A 13,492-nucleotide genomic window follows, 5' to 3' on the forward strand; every position below is an offset into this window, starting at 1 on the left:
TCTTAAAAAAAAAAAAATCTGCACAAATTAGCTCCAGGTAATACAATTCCTTTTAAAATATCCAGATGAAAAAAAAAAAAAAACAACCTTTTAAAAAGTATGTCAAAACCATAGTAATTAAATTCTTCAAGCAATAATTCAAATTTAGTTATCTAATGTATTCCAGCAGGAACAAAATAAACATTTTTAAATGCTAAAAGATAAATATATTTTATAGAGATCTATCTACCAAATACACAAGCTGAATCAAAGGCACCTGAAACAAGTTTTCAAGATAGTGACTGGCTTTATCATTCACTAAACAGAAAAAGAGGATTCCATTTTTCTGGCATATGCAACAGAGTCATGTTCTGCAATTGGAGAATATATAATTGCAGGAAGACTCATTTCCCAATTTTTCAGCTCTTCTAGAAGGCCTGAACAAATATAAATACACTGCAGCCTTACACTGTCTTGTACCATTCTGCCTTGTATCTCATGGCTGAGGCTGACTCCAAATTAACCTCCCCAGTACAGTTTTTCACTAAGACCGAATGACCCTTTGAACTTGTACAACCAGGCAGACTCTCCAATCTTTTTACTGTCTTTACTTCTATTACCCCCACCTCCTTCCATCAGGTCATTTCCATAAGAATAAAAACCTTCTTTCCTTAGAAGATAACACTATCCTCTCAATTCAAGCTATGATGCAGCAATTCTTTAAGAGATAGTTAACCCTCTACATAAGTGGAAGGATTAAATGAACTCATTTATGGTCTGAGGGGAAAGAACACAGTGCCTTGATTAAAGAGAAATAAAAGTGGAAAGATCTTCCACAACATCTGTACAGAGTTCACACATGCAGAGAAATCTCCAAGCATGCTGAGGAGGAAGCAGCTAATAAGCACAATCCCCAGAATCACTGAGAAAAAAGGACTGACTTCTGTTTTGGGACTTCCTTCACTAAATTATCAGAAAAATACAATGTATTTGCTACACAGATGACACAAAGGTCCCACCATTCCCCTCCAGACCATATAAAAATGTTTACTGTCAATACTACATACTCCTTGACTTGCATAAAGGCATTTGGTTGCCATACAACTCAGATTTCATAAGTTTTCAACCTGCAGACTCCTACCTCTATGGCTTTCCTTTTTTATGCACATTAGATCAGTTCACATCTTTAAGCTTTAACAGTAGGAAATTCTAACAGAATACAAATACCAACAACTGATATTATTCATGTGTGCATTGTGAAAGAAAAGTAATTTTGTGAAATTATCATAGATTTAATACAATTTTTTAAACTAAACACAGCAATATTTTTCCAAAGCAATAACCAAATGTGTTACTACAATGCATACATAATATACACATAATTTGAAAGTGTATGCGTCCTTTAAGTAAAATTCATTGAAAAGAGAAATAGATATTCAGTGAACTATGAAAGACCTAGGATGAAAAGGCATTGCCTATATTTAAACAATAATTATATTTAGTCAATCAAGGTCATTATAATCCCTGCAATAACAAATACATAATATACTGGAATAGAGTATTTCTATTATAACTCATAGAGTGTACTGCAATAGAGTATTTCTATTATTATTTGTTATTATTATTAATTATTAATTATTATTATTAATTAAATAAATAATTATTAGTATTTATATTATTATTATTATTATAGAGTATTTCTATTATTATTCTATTTCTATATATAAAGTATTTCTATTATAATAGAGTATTTCTATAAGCCAAGTTCCTTAGTAACTTATCAAAAGTTCAAGAAATAAAAAAAAGTTCAAGAGTTAAACTCACATTCAGAGACTATTGTTTGTTTTAGCATTACTTCCCATTGAAAGAAAACTCAACCATGCAAGGCTTCTGTGTATGCCCTGCAGCCCCTCGAGGGCTGCCCAACCAAGTTTTATCAAATAAGCAGATAGGCAGTGTAGCAGCCTCATAGCAAAAATTCATATATTCTTACATATACAAAAATCCAAGGGCATTTCTAAATACAATAAAAGCTTTCTCTGGAACTCAAAAGTATTTTGAAAACCAAGGAGAAAAGTGACTTGAAAGAACTCAATTTCTCAGAGAGATGATGTTCACAAAAACTGTTTCATTGTAACATAAAAATGTTTACCTCTGACCTTAAAGACACTACCCACGTTCACTAGAAGTAAAAGTGTTTTGTTACTGTGACCTGTTTTTCAATTCTGATCAACTATTAAAAAGCTAAAGGCTTAGGAGATGCTTTTTATATCACTACATTAAGAAACCAGTATTACAAAATATTAAACCTTTTAAAAAATGATCTCTAAGTTCCACTGACAATTTTACTTTGTTGAAAATTTAAAACATTATCACTAAAATAATCATAGTCATCTTCTCTCAGCAACTAAAATCCTCTGTGTTTTCCCTCTTGAATAGCATAGTGAGAAAAGTAATTTTATATCCTTTATCTGAACCATTTATATAAGAAACAGAGTCGACAATTTCATTAAGGTTCTAAGTCCAAGAACCCAGAAGTTGAGAAAAGCCAGAAGAGTTTCCTAACAAATTCTTTTTTTTTCTTTAACACGTGGGACAAAAATGTTTACATTAATGCTGCCCTCTGACATCCTTTAAAATGTATAGTCCTATCATTTACTTACAGGACACGAATTAAACTCAAAATTCCAGACAGAATAATTGGCTTCATTAAGGACATTTTTGCTGTGTCTATGTCCAGTATTTAAATGTTAGTGCACAGGCACTCAATGCTCTATTCAACACTTCATGAGTCAGAACACAGAGAGCTTAATTTACACTTTTTTTTTAGATGGATTCATAAGCTGAGCAATATGCACCATCAGGCAAAACTGAGGTAATTTAATTCTGAAACCTAAATTTTGAATTCACTTAATGTGGAGTTATGGGGGAAAGGGGTGAGAGCTGCTGGGGTTTTGAAGAAACACCTACCCTACCTGAATCTGAAATCTCCCTCACCTAAGATGGCAGCAAAAGCAAACAACTGCAGTGCCACAAGTTAACTGCAACAGCAAATTGTGTGCTCCAAGAGAGCACTTAAAGCTTGTGGTCCATTTCAGGAGTTTGGTGACAATGGAGGAGTAAGTCAAACACACAAGCTTGGGTTTTATCATTCATTTGAGATATACCAAATCTTTCAGTAAACTTTCTATTGCTGTCCTCTAGTCATGATTCAACTTCCCAACTTCCTTTAAAACTTCACAATTCAGCAGATATTTTACAAAGTCCTTTCAGCCCAGTTGTTTTATTTACCAAAGCAGTAAGCAAATGAATAGCCCATGTTACAGTATCAAGATTTATCAGGAAGCAGGATGAGGAGCAGAGGATCAATCAGTGGTATGTAGCTAAAGATGTTAAAAAGATGCAGAAAAAAATAAAAGCAAACCACCAAAGTTATGGAGAATGGTAACAAAAAAAAAAAATACAACAAATACCCTCTTCCCTAAAAAGAAAAAAAAAGAAAAAGAAAAAAAAAAACACAGCAAAACCCAAAACCCAAACACCTTTCAAGGTTAGTTCTAAACCATTAATTAAAGTGCTTGAAGTAGAACCCTCAAAGAAAGTGAATTCAAACTAACAAAAAGGCCAAAGGCCAGAGTTTAAGTTTTGCATGATACAAGCACTGACTTGGCTAAACCGGTGTCACTAGCATGGCACAAAGCATTCTCACAACCCCCAGCCCATTCTGCTTGTAACAACAGATCTGACTGAGGTTGATGGCCTGCTTTCCAAAAATACAATTGAAAGCAAAGTACATTTTGACAAACTGCAAAGGTCAGAACTGCAACTACTCTTACCTAAAATAAAGAAATCTGGCTTTTGTCCAAGTTAGGATTATTTTCTTTCAGTATCTAAGCATAAGCAGTCCCTCTAAAAATCTACAGGACCTGCCAAGTATTTCAGGCATACTACAACAATCAGGTTCCTTAAAACTTTCACAGACATGTGGATCTTTGTTGTTCTTGAAAATCCTTCACATACGGGGAGCAGCTTAACTGAGGAAGTATCAGAATTTCAGAGATTTTTTTTTCTTTTAACTAAAAGCTCCTCAGTAGCCTTTAGTCTTATTTTTTGTATATAAAAGTACAAGTACTTAGTGTTAAAAGAATAGTATCAGTGGCTACCATGTGATTAACATATTTATCTACATGTTTAATACTGTCTATCATCACACACAATCATGCCACATAAAATTCAGTGGCAACCACTTCTTTTAATGGGCATCATGAGAAGCAGAAGCATGATCATAGAATCCCTTTGGATCACATAAAGAACTTGCACAAATGGAAATCAAACTACAAAGACCAATTACTTAGGCAGTGGTCCTAGACACCATGAAAGGAGATTCTCACTTAATATATCCTTACTGTTCAGTAACAGTTTCAGATGCAGGATTAATTGGGAGACAAAGTCAGATTAAAGTTTTCTCTCCAGATCAGTTGCTTACTCTACCAGGATGAGAAAAAGCACACTATCTAGATCATTTTCAGCTCTGTTCATCTTCTTCAGAATGGCTTTAGAAGAAGGAATAGAAATCTTTTCACACTACAGAGCAGACAAAAGGCTGGTGTTTAGGGTAGTCCTCATACAGAAAGTACAGAAGTGGAAAATTACTGTGGCTATCTTACATTCTGAATGAGGGCTCTACCTAGCAAGCTGTTATAGCCTATATTTTTACATTTTTACTGGGAAATGCTGTACTGCTTGCAGTCTGTGAAACCTATACATGCAAATGACAAGGAAATTTTTAGCTACATACCTTTGTATTTAATTTCATATTTCACTGCAAATTTTGTCCTTCTTATAGATGACAGGCCAAATATCCACCTATTATTTTTGGTCCTAAATAAATAACAGTGACAACAATCCATTTACACACACTTGGGAATCCATTTTAAAGGCAAAGGAGTATTCAGTACATCAAGCATAAGAACCTACTCTTACATAGTTGCACCTCAATTCTATTCTGGAACACACATACTATTTAATGAGATACAATTTGACTGAGATTGTCAGACATTATCAGCCTTTCCATCTTTCAGGGCCAGGAAAAGAGATCCAATCAGCGAAACAGAAAGTAAGGTTTATTTTACAGACAAGCCAGCACAACACAACAAACCAGAAGGCAGGGGGTGAAGGGGCAGGAATAGAACTTCCTTCTCCTTGTTTAAAAACTGGGGGGAACTTGAGTCAGGTGGTGCCCAAGGGGCAGTCATCCTGACTACCTCTAGTTCAGCAGTCTCTCCTGAAATACACTCCAGGAACAGAATCTGTATCAGTCATGCACCATGTGCCACTGATCCCCCATGTGTTTGGCCTGGCTGCTCTTCCGAGGCCTCAGGACCCACTGCAGAGTAATCCAAGCTCTGCATTTCAGAAAATGAGAATGCAAAACACAGCTTATTTAAAATATTTCCCTTCCCAATTTCCCTGGCAGGAGGCCCAATAAGAACAGAGTAAATGAGTTATCTTCTTTATGTCTATCCACACATGGGAAAAAGGAGACATGGCTGTGCTTAAAGTACTGTCAAATACACTGGGTAAACACACCTGACAAGAGAGTATAAATTACAGCTAATCTTACAAAATTACTTTAACACTTTGTTTCCCCTAAAAAAGAAGGTGAAACATTAAATAAATTTCTAAATTCACCCTTTTAAGTCCAAGGGTGCTTTTAAGAAGGTACATACCATAACACTGCATAACTTGCACACTGACCAGAATAGGAAGAGTTCTGACTGCAGAGGCAAAGCCGTTTAGCTGTCTTTTTCATAAAGTTCTGACTTGTCAGTGCAAAACCTTTTTTGCAGGACTAGACCAGTTCTGACAAAACTTATTCTACATGCAAATTTTCTCATTTTGGGTCAAAACAAGAGAGACTCTTAATTATTCATGATTAAGATCAGGAAATTCTTTTTTTCTCCTACACCTACACTCTCATCACCTGCAGACAGAAATGGCTCACTACCCCAACCAACGAATCTGATGGTAAATATATTAATGGTGGTTTTTAGACACACTGTTTTGTCCTGATGCACATGGAAAATGGTTGGTTTGGGGTTGTCATGGGTTTTTTTTAAAACAATGTTGCCAGTAGCAGAAAATAATCTTACATTTAGTCCTAAACGATCTGATTTTGCTACTACTCTGTCCTAACCCAACAAAGATTAATTAACTGTGAGCAGACACTTAACTCAATGGGAGTCCTCACTGTACACTGTATTCAGATTGCACATGAAAAAATTGGGCCTAACACTGAGCAACTTCGCATCAGTATATAAATTGTTATACACAGACATGATCAAAGATAAAATTTTCACTGTCTGTGTGAAGTAATGTGCTCTATCAGATTTACACAAACTCAAAGCCCTTAAGATAGCTATCTCCAGAGCAAGGTCAAATTTCTGCAGAGCCAGGAGTATCAAAGCCTGGCTGCAGAAGCTAGCTAAGCTTCAAAGTCCAACCACGAATAAGTCATGTACATGCACACTGACTTTCTTTTCTCCCATTCTAACACTAAATTTAAAGACATGCTATAAATAAAATGAAGGAAAAAAATTATTAGCCCAATTTAAGAAAAAAACAATCAAGGGGATACATACTTTTCAATGCTGATACATAGAACTTAAGTTCATTTTTCCCCCCTGTCAAACAACATTTAAAACAACATTTAAAAATGTAGATTCCAAAAGCACTTATTTTTGTAATACACAGGACATATGAGTCAGTACTGATATAACAACTTCTATTCACTGTTTTCTTCTGATCATCACTGATTAGACAACAGCTCAGATAAGTGCTGTTGGGGGAACAGAGCCTTTTATCCCTGCAGTAAGGGACCACAGAATATTAACAGCAACTATCTTCCCAAATAACTGGATTTTTTTGCACAAAATAATGCCAAAGGCTAATGGCTAGTATTTTATTACTTCTCAGCATTACTTCCTACTAACCAGCAACTCTTTTCCTTTCAAAAGCCAAAAAGAGGAATAAAAATCAATATTTCAGCATGCATTGATCAGCACTGGTTTTGCCTCTTTTCTGCTGAAGAGAGAACAGGGAGGGGAAGGAATGAAAAAAAGCCACCAGGCACTTACCTTAAACAGACTGAGACTTAAGCTCTTACACATAACTTAGTGACTCCTACCTCTGAATGCACAAACCAACTATTCTAGAGTCAGTCTCCTCAGGCTGACCAAAATTCCAGCTTGGAAAACTCCAGCACATGTTTCACCCAAACCAGTATCCCTGCACAAACAGCTTCTGTTAATGAATCCAGCAAGAATTCCTTACTTACTCAGTTCCCACCAGCTCCTGGTGGGAACTGAAAAGCATCCATCTGAAAAGCTGCATACCCTGTTTTTAGAGTACAGTTTCCACACAGCTCATCCTAGAAGGCACACCTTCTGTAATCAAAAACCTTTGCCCTGCTGACACTTGTCTCTGTTTCTCTATATTATAACTCCTAATCTGATACCTGATTACTAACCCAAAGGGATTCCAAGGGAATTAAAACCCATTACTGATGTCAAAACCAGTCAAAATTACAGCTTGTAACTGCCCAGTCCTGAAGCACTTAACTGAGGTAAAGCCACGAGAGACAAAACTCCTTAAATCAGAAAGAACAAAAAAAGAAGGCAAGATTGACCACCGTATTGGAGATATCATGGGACCAAACATGCTTCAGAAACATTTGGAGTAGCCTATGTTCTCAACCTATTTGAGGAATGCAGACTGCTTTGGAGAAGGAAAAACAATCACCTACTCAAGACTCCTACAAGCCACTGTTTTAGCACATTTACCAGAAAATGTCAAGATTAATTAAGAATAAAACTACTCAAGAAAAAACAAGAGATCACACATTGTAAAACCATGTCTGACTGGAATCTCATTTCCAACAATGTTTTCAAAAGTAGCACTCTAGGTACTGTTTTAAGCAATACACAATATCCTTGAGGAAAAATGCAGATTTAATAACTTTGGTAATCTCAAATGCTAAAATTAGTCATTTTATCTGTTAGCTGTATTCACCGCATGAACTCAAGACCATCAAAACCTAACACAACTGCTCTTACAGGTCAGTATCATGTACATCCAAGTTAAATGACACAAGTGCAGCTGCTGATTATACAGCGCACTAAGAAGCAAAGAACAATACCATATACCTGTGTGATTTATTTAACAATATGCACAGGCTCATTTTCATGGTTTAAATTTTTAACTTCGGAACACTTAAAGTCTCAAAAAAATTACTAATATCTACTATCTATACCTTCACTGACAGAGAAAATGGCTCTCATCCAAAATTATTTTACAGCAGTTTACAGCAAGATTATTTGGTGCTTACAAAAAAAATCTCACACACTTTACAAACCTAAGATTTTTTTAAATTGCAAACCTATTGCACTTGGCAGATTACAAAAAGACTGTTTCCTGGAAGACAGAGAATAAGAGGCTATGTGCCCTACATATATACAAAAGGAAGCAATGTTAGGAGAGCAGCACCTGGACAGAAATGTCTATATGCAACATTCTATGTTTGGCTTTACATGCAAGAAAGATATTTTTCATATTCTTTCAATGGAGTTTAAAGTCAGGGGCAGAACAAGTCAGCCACTTTATTGACATCCATGCTAAACAAACATTTATGTTTAACTTGCATAGTTTTCTTGGTGATGCAGCAACCAAGAAAGAATTTTTTAGGTAACATGTGGTTTACATCCTTGTCATAAATGAGGCAACTGAGTTCCTCAGAGTCCAAAGTGTTATGTGAATGGTTAAGGAGACAGAAAAGGACCAAGAGTTTCCAAAGTATTTTAATATTTTCCAGGAAAAAAAAATTCAAGAGAGATAACAGTTTAATTAACATTTTAAAAATTTAAAATATGTAAAGATAGGTTCTCAAATCCACATTACAGACTAATGAAGAGCAGCTAGATTTGCAAAGCCATATACCTCAAAACCTTCTGAAATTATCTGGAGTTCCAGACACTTATTGTTTGCATGCCTGTACATGACAAAAAAAGACCACAAAAACTACCACTGTGCATATCCAGAGTAACTATATCTAGAGCAACGTATACTGAAGTGAGCTTAAGGACTCGAAGAGCTAAATTTCTAATGCTTTGATCTGAAAAATGTAATTCTCACAGTAAGTAGACTAAGCCAGATTTTGCTTCATGCTACCTATTCAAATTCAGTATAGACTCCAGCAAAGTTTGTGTACCCTTTTTCCTAACCTTGATGTATCAGTCAACACTTTACATACAATCAGCTTTCCATTTTCAAACCAGGACAATAATTATAGGCCAGTTTGCTTTCAGTTTGGTTTTATTTACCAGGAGAGGCTGAAGTAGGTGACAGGTTTTTGTTTCAATAGCTTTTTCAATGCAGCTATGGGGGAAAAACTTTTTGCAACAAAAAACCCCAAAGCTATGAGTTTCTAAATGTTTCTTTCAAAAGTAATGTAACTATTTTTAACACAGAAATTTATTCAACTTGCACAGTACAGTGTTTTAATTCAGAAATCAATTATTTCAAGAGGAAAATGTAAAACAATAATAAAAGAAGGAATGTACTTTGTACCATGAATCTTTATATTCTGCTGTATCAAAAATATATTTGAGTGGTATGAAGCTGCGTTTTAATCCTGGACAATAAATATCCCATTACAAAAACAATAATCTTCTTTTCTACAAAAACATACTGTTGTATGTAACGTGACATCTGAAATTGTCAAGAATTATATTTAAGAACATTTTTCTTAAAGGATATTTCCTTCTCTACAAATTTATTGGGAGGACACTACAAATTTATTGGGAGGACAGAAGCGGCAAGAACTTGGAACCTTTGTCTTCTGAAAACTCATATTTACTTCCAGAAAAATAAACATGCAACAAAACAGAATGCAAACAAATTTTGGAATAAACATAAGGACAAGGAACATTACAGATGTAATTATTTCTCTTCTGAAAAATAAAAAACATAAAAAAAGGGTAAACTCAAAGTTCTGTATTTGCTCTCAGTTTAATACTTTACAGTACAAAATATACAGCTACATGGCATAGGATATCTCTATTCTGTTTTTCATCCTATCCAATTTATACTCAAGACATTTTAGCATCTGCATTATATTCCCTTTTATGCTATTGGCATCTTATTTTCTTCCTTGGAGTATCAGAACTGCTTGAGCTACCCTCTTTTAATTTGTTGCTAACACACATTAAAGCCCCATCAACAAAACACTGAGGCACACACCAGCTGAGAACAGTCTCCTTCCTATCTATTTTATGTTATTGCATTGTACTACCCAAACACTATCAAACTAGTGCTGCGTAGGCCCAAGAGAGCCATAAAGAAAGAGGAAAAAAAGGCACTCGAGCTAGGGATTACCCTGGACTATGGCCCCACTTCTGCCAACAATAGCATAGCAAGTATATAGTGTACTCATGGCAGCCCTACCAAATGAAGTCCTGCAAGTGTTCATGTTCAAATTACTGTAAGACTATAAAAAAAATCATAAGAAAGAGCAGAAATAATTAACTTGCTTTGTATGAACAACTTCTAGTTAAGATTACACTCTCCCATTCCACCAATTCACTATGCCAAGGAGAGTCAGAAATCATAATCTACTCACAGAATAAGAACCAGTTACCATTTCTTCAAACCATCCCTCTCCAAGAGTAACCCAGGGTTACTGACCAACTTCACAATCTAGGATCAAAGAAGTTAACAGCATATTATAAATTAATACACAAATGTTTTTTAGATTTCAGTACGTCAAGTTTTTATGAAGCTACCAAGTCTCCTGAATCTATGCAAACACTTGGATGCTGCAATACATGCAGTGCATTAAAGTGATGCTCATGAAGCCCCTGGAAACAACACAGAGCTTCTTGCTAAATACTCCATACCCTCGCAGCTAATCCAAGAAGTTAGCTAATATGGGTATGTCTGTATAACAATACACTGTTATCACTTATTTAATTTAATTTTATCTTTTAAAAAATTTATTTAAATCTCAAAACTTGGGATATAGGGAATACATCCCTAATTAAGCATACAAGAAGTGAACCTGGTTTCAAGTAAAAGCTCAGTTCCAAACACAGTGTAATGCCAGAAACCCAAGAAATATCAAATAGGAAGTGAAAACAGTACTTGATGGGAGTTTAACACATCAAAAAACTGCATTTTGCAAAAGCTGAAATTGTCTTTCTTAAGTTACACATAAAACTGTGCATTATGACTACTATCTTATTGCAGAAGACTCAAAAAATACCTACACATTCTCTAGCTGTTTAGGGTCTTCCAGCCAAGCTAAGTAATTTGTTTCATAATCGCACCAAAGCTTCCCTATTTTCTACAATCCAAAGATGTGTCTATTAGCACAAACAGAAACTAGAAACAGAACCAGTTCTACTTTATTCCACCCATAGAAGAAATGCAGATGCATTATTCCTGGAGTACTTGTGCAGACAGCAGCACTCCAAGACAGGAGGCCTGCAGCAGGCATTTTTTAACTACAGGTGTATTGAGAGGATAGACACGGCATAAACATTCCTGGCCTGTAGGAAAGAGTGGTTAAGACCTCACAGTGAAAGGGTACAAGAATTTTTTAAGGGGAAGTCAGTTTCCCTGTCTAAAGCATATTCTATGAGCAACTACTGTAATGCAGTGCCCTACTCCACACGAAAAAAAAACATTGCGTTCCAAACCAAGATGATTTTGAAAACATAGGAAGACAAAAATAAAGAGGACAGAAAGACGTAGCCAAAGTACCCTCACATCACAGAAGCATCACCCTCTGCATTTCTCAAAACCCCGTTGTTTTGCAAAGGCTTTTTTCATAAGCAAACGGGCTGGCATGGACTAGTTGTTTTCTAAGAGAAGTGGCATCATGACAGAAAGAGAGTAAGAACAATGAAAGCGAATAAACTTTGCGGATCTGGTAATGCTTTTGTTGAAGGCAAGTTCTTAAGCGCTGTCTGTCATAAAAAGGAGCCTCTCTCGCTCGCCCCTTCGGGAGCTCTCGGCGCACCCTCACCTCGCAACAACCCGGGGCTCCTCCACCGCACAAATCCCGACACCGGCTGCCCAAATCGCCACCTCCGGGCACCCGCCCTGCCGGAGACGGGGACACACCAGCCTCAAGTGAAGGCGGATTTCACGGCGGGCTGAGGGAAAATCAGCCCAATTCCGCCGTCCCCCACAATGGCACCAGGAGGCGCGGGGTGCATTCGGGCAGCGGCCCAGGGCAGGAGCACGGGAGCCCGGCGGGCCCCGCTGCGGCGACTGGCGGGGACGAGAGGCTGGCCGGGACCCCTCCTGTCACGGCGGGGGCTGGGCAGCGCCTCGCCGGCCCGGGCCCGGCGCTGCTTCCCTCCCGCCCGCCCGGCCGCCTCGCAGGCCGCGCCGCGGCCCCGGTGCCTCCGCAGGGCCTGGCACCGCCGCGGGCTCGGGGAGCCCAGCAAACAAAGGGAGCCGAGGCCGGGGCCGCGGCCCGGGAAGAGGGCGGCGGGCAAGTGACGAACCGCGCCGGCCCAATCCACGGCTCCCCCTCCACCGCGCCGGCCCTCCGCGCCCCGCGGCGCGGGGAGGGGGCGCCGGGCCGCGGAGCGCCCGCTGCCCCGGGGACGCTCACCCGGCGGAGGCCGCGGTGTCCCGCTCCCGGCGCGGGCCTCGCCCCGGGCACCTCGGCGGCGCGGCCCGGCCTGCGCCGGCTCCCGGGCTCGGCGGGGAGCAACCTCCGGGGGTGGCGGAGCGGCACTCACCGAGGGGGAGGAGAAGGAGGAGCTGGCTCTGCTGTTGCTTTCGCGGGGCCCGGCCCGGCCCGGCTCCGGCTCCCTCCCTCGCCGTGCCGCCGCCTCCCTGTTCCTGGCGCCGCCGCCGCTTCCTCCGCCTCCTCTGCCCCCACCCCTCCGTCCTCGGAGGGGCGCACGGGGGCGGCGAGCCCGCGATGGCCGCCGCCTGCCGCAGGCACGGCTACGGCTGCGGCGCCCGCGCACGGCCCGGCGGCGGCGGGAGGGCCGCAGGCATCCCCGCTCCGTCCTCGCCTGCCCGGCCGCCCCTGCCGCCCGGCCGGCTCCACCAGCCCTCGGCGGCCCTTCCCTTGCTCGGGTCTGGGCGCCTCGCCCGGGCTCGTTCCCGCTTAGCGGCCGCGGGAAACCCGCGGGGGGCAGCCGGGAGCCGCGCTGGAGTGGCAGCAGGGAGGCGGTCTGGCTTTGTTAGCCCCGGCCCTTTCCTCTCTCCCCCGGCGCTCCGGTGTGTGAGCGCTGCGCTGGGCTCCAGGAGCTCATCGGCCAAGTTCACAGGGAGCCACCTCCCCTCGTCGTTCTGGCGGGGGCAGCCCCTCGCTGGTAGCGCCCGGCCAGAGGGGTCCCGCGGCCGCCCCCCGCTGCCGGCCACGGGCGCTCCCCTCCAGGCCCGCTTGCGCTGGAGAGGGAGCGGGAGAGGGAGGCAGGGAGGTGATCTTTTC

The 13,492-nt window shown here is 40.2% G+C and overlaps 1 protein-coding gene across 12 annotated transcripts in view; it reads right to left on the reverse strand.

Moving 5' to 3' along the window:
• Nucleotides 1-12,953, reverse strand: part of SOCS6 (suppressor of cytokine signaling 6) — a 28,528-nt gene extending 15,575 nt beyond the window's left edge. For 2 of the 12 annotated variants that reach the window (XM_085571872.1, XM_021530870.4), the window contains exons 1-2: nt 12,789-12,953; nt 10,655-10,731 (exon numbers count right to left, since the gene is read on the reverse strand). The gene's annotated coding sequence lies outside the window, so the exon portion shown is untranslated. Of the gene's footprint in view, nt 1-7,115; nt 12,349-12,658; nt 12,760-12,788 lie in introns of those variants that run through there. The other 10 variants (XM_021530875.3, XM_085571871.1, XM_085571869.1 and 7 more) reach the window with 8 other exon arrangements.
• Nucleotides 12,954-13,492: the final 539 nt, after the last annotated feature.

Source organism: Lonchura striata, chromosome 2 (genome assembly GCF_050655825.1).
Source record: "Lonchura striata isolate lonStrDom1 chromosome 2, ASM5065582v1, whole genome shotgun sequence".
Taxonomy (NCBI): Eukaryota; Metazoa; Chordata; class Aves; order Passeriformes; family Estrildidae; genus Lonchura; species Lonchura striata.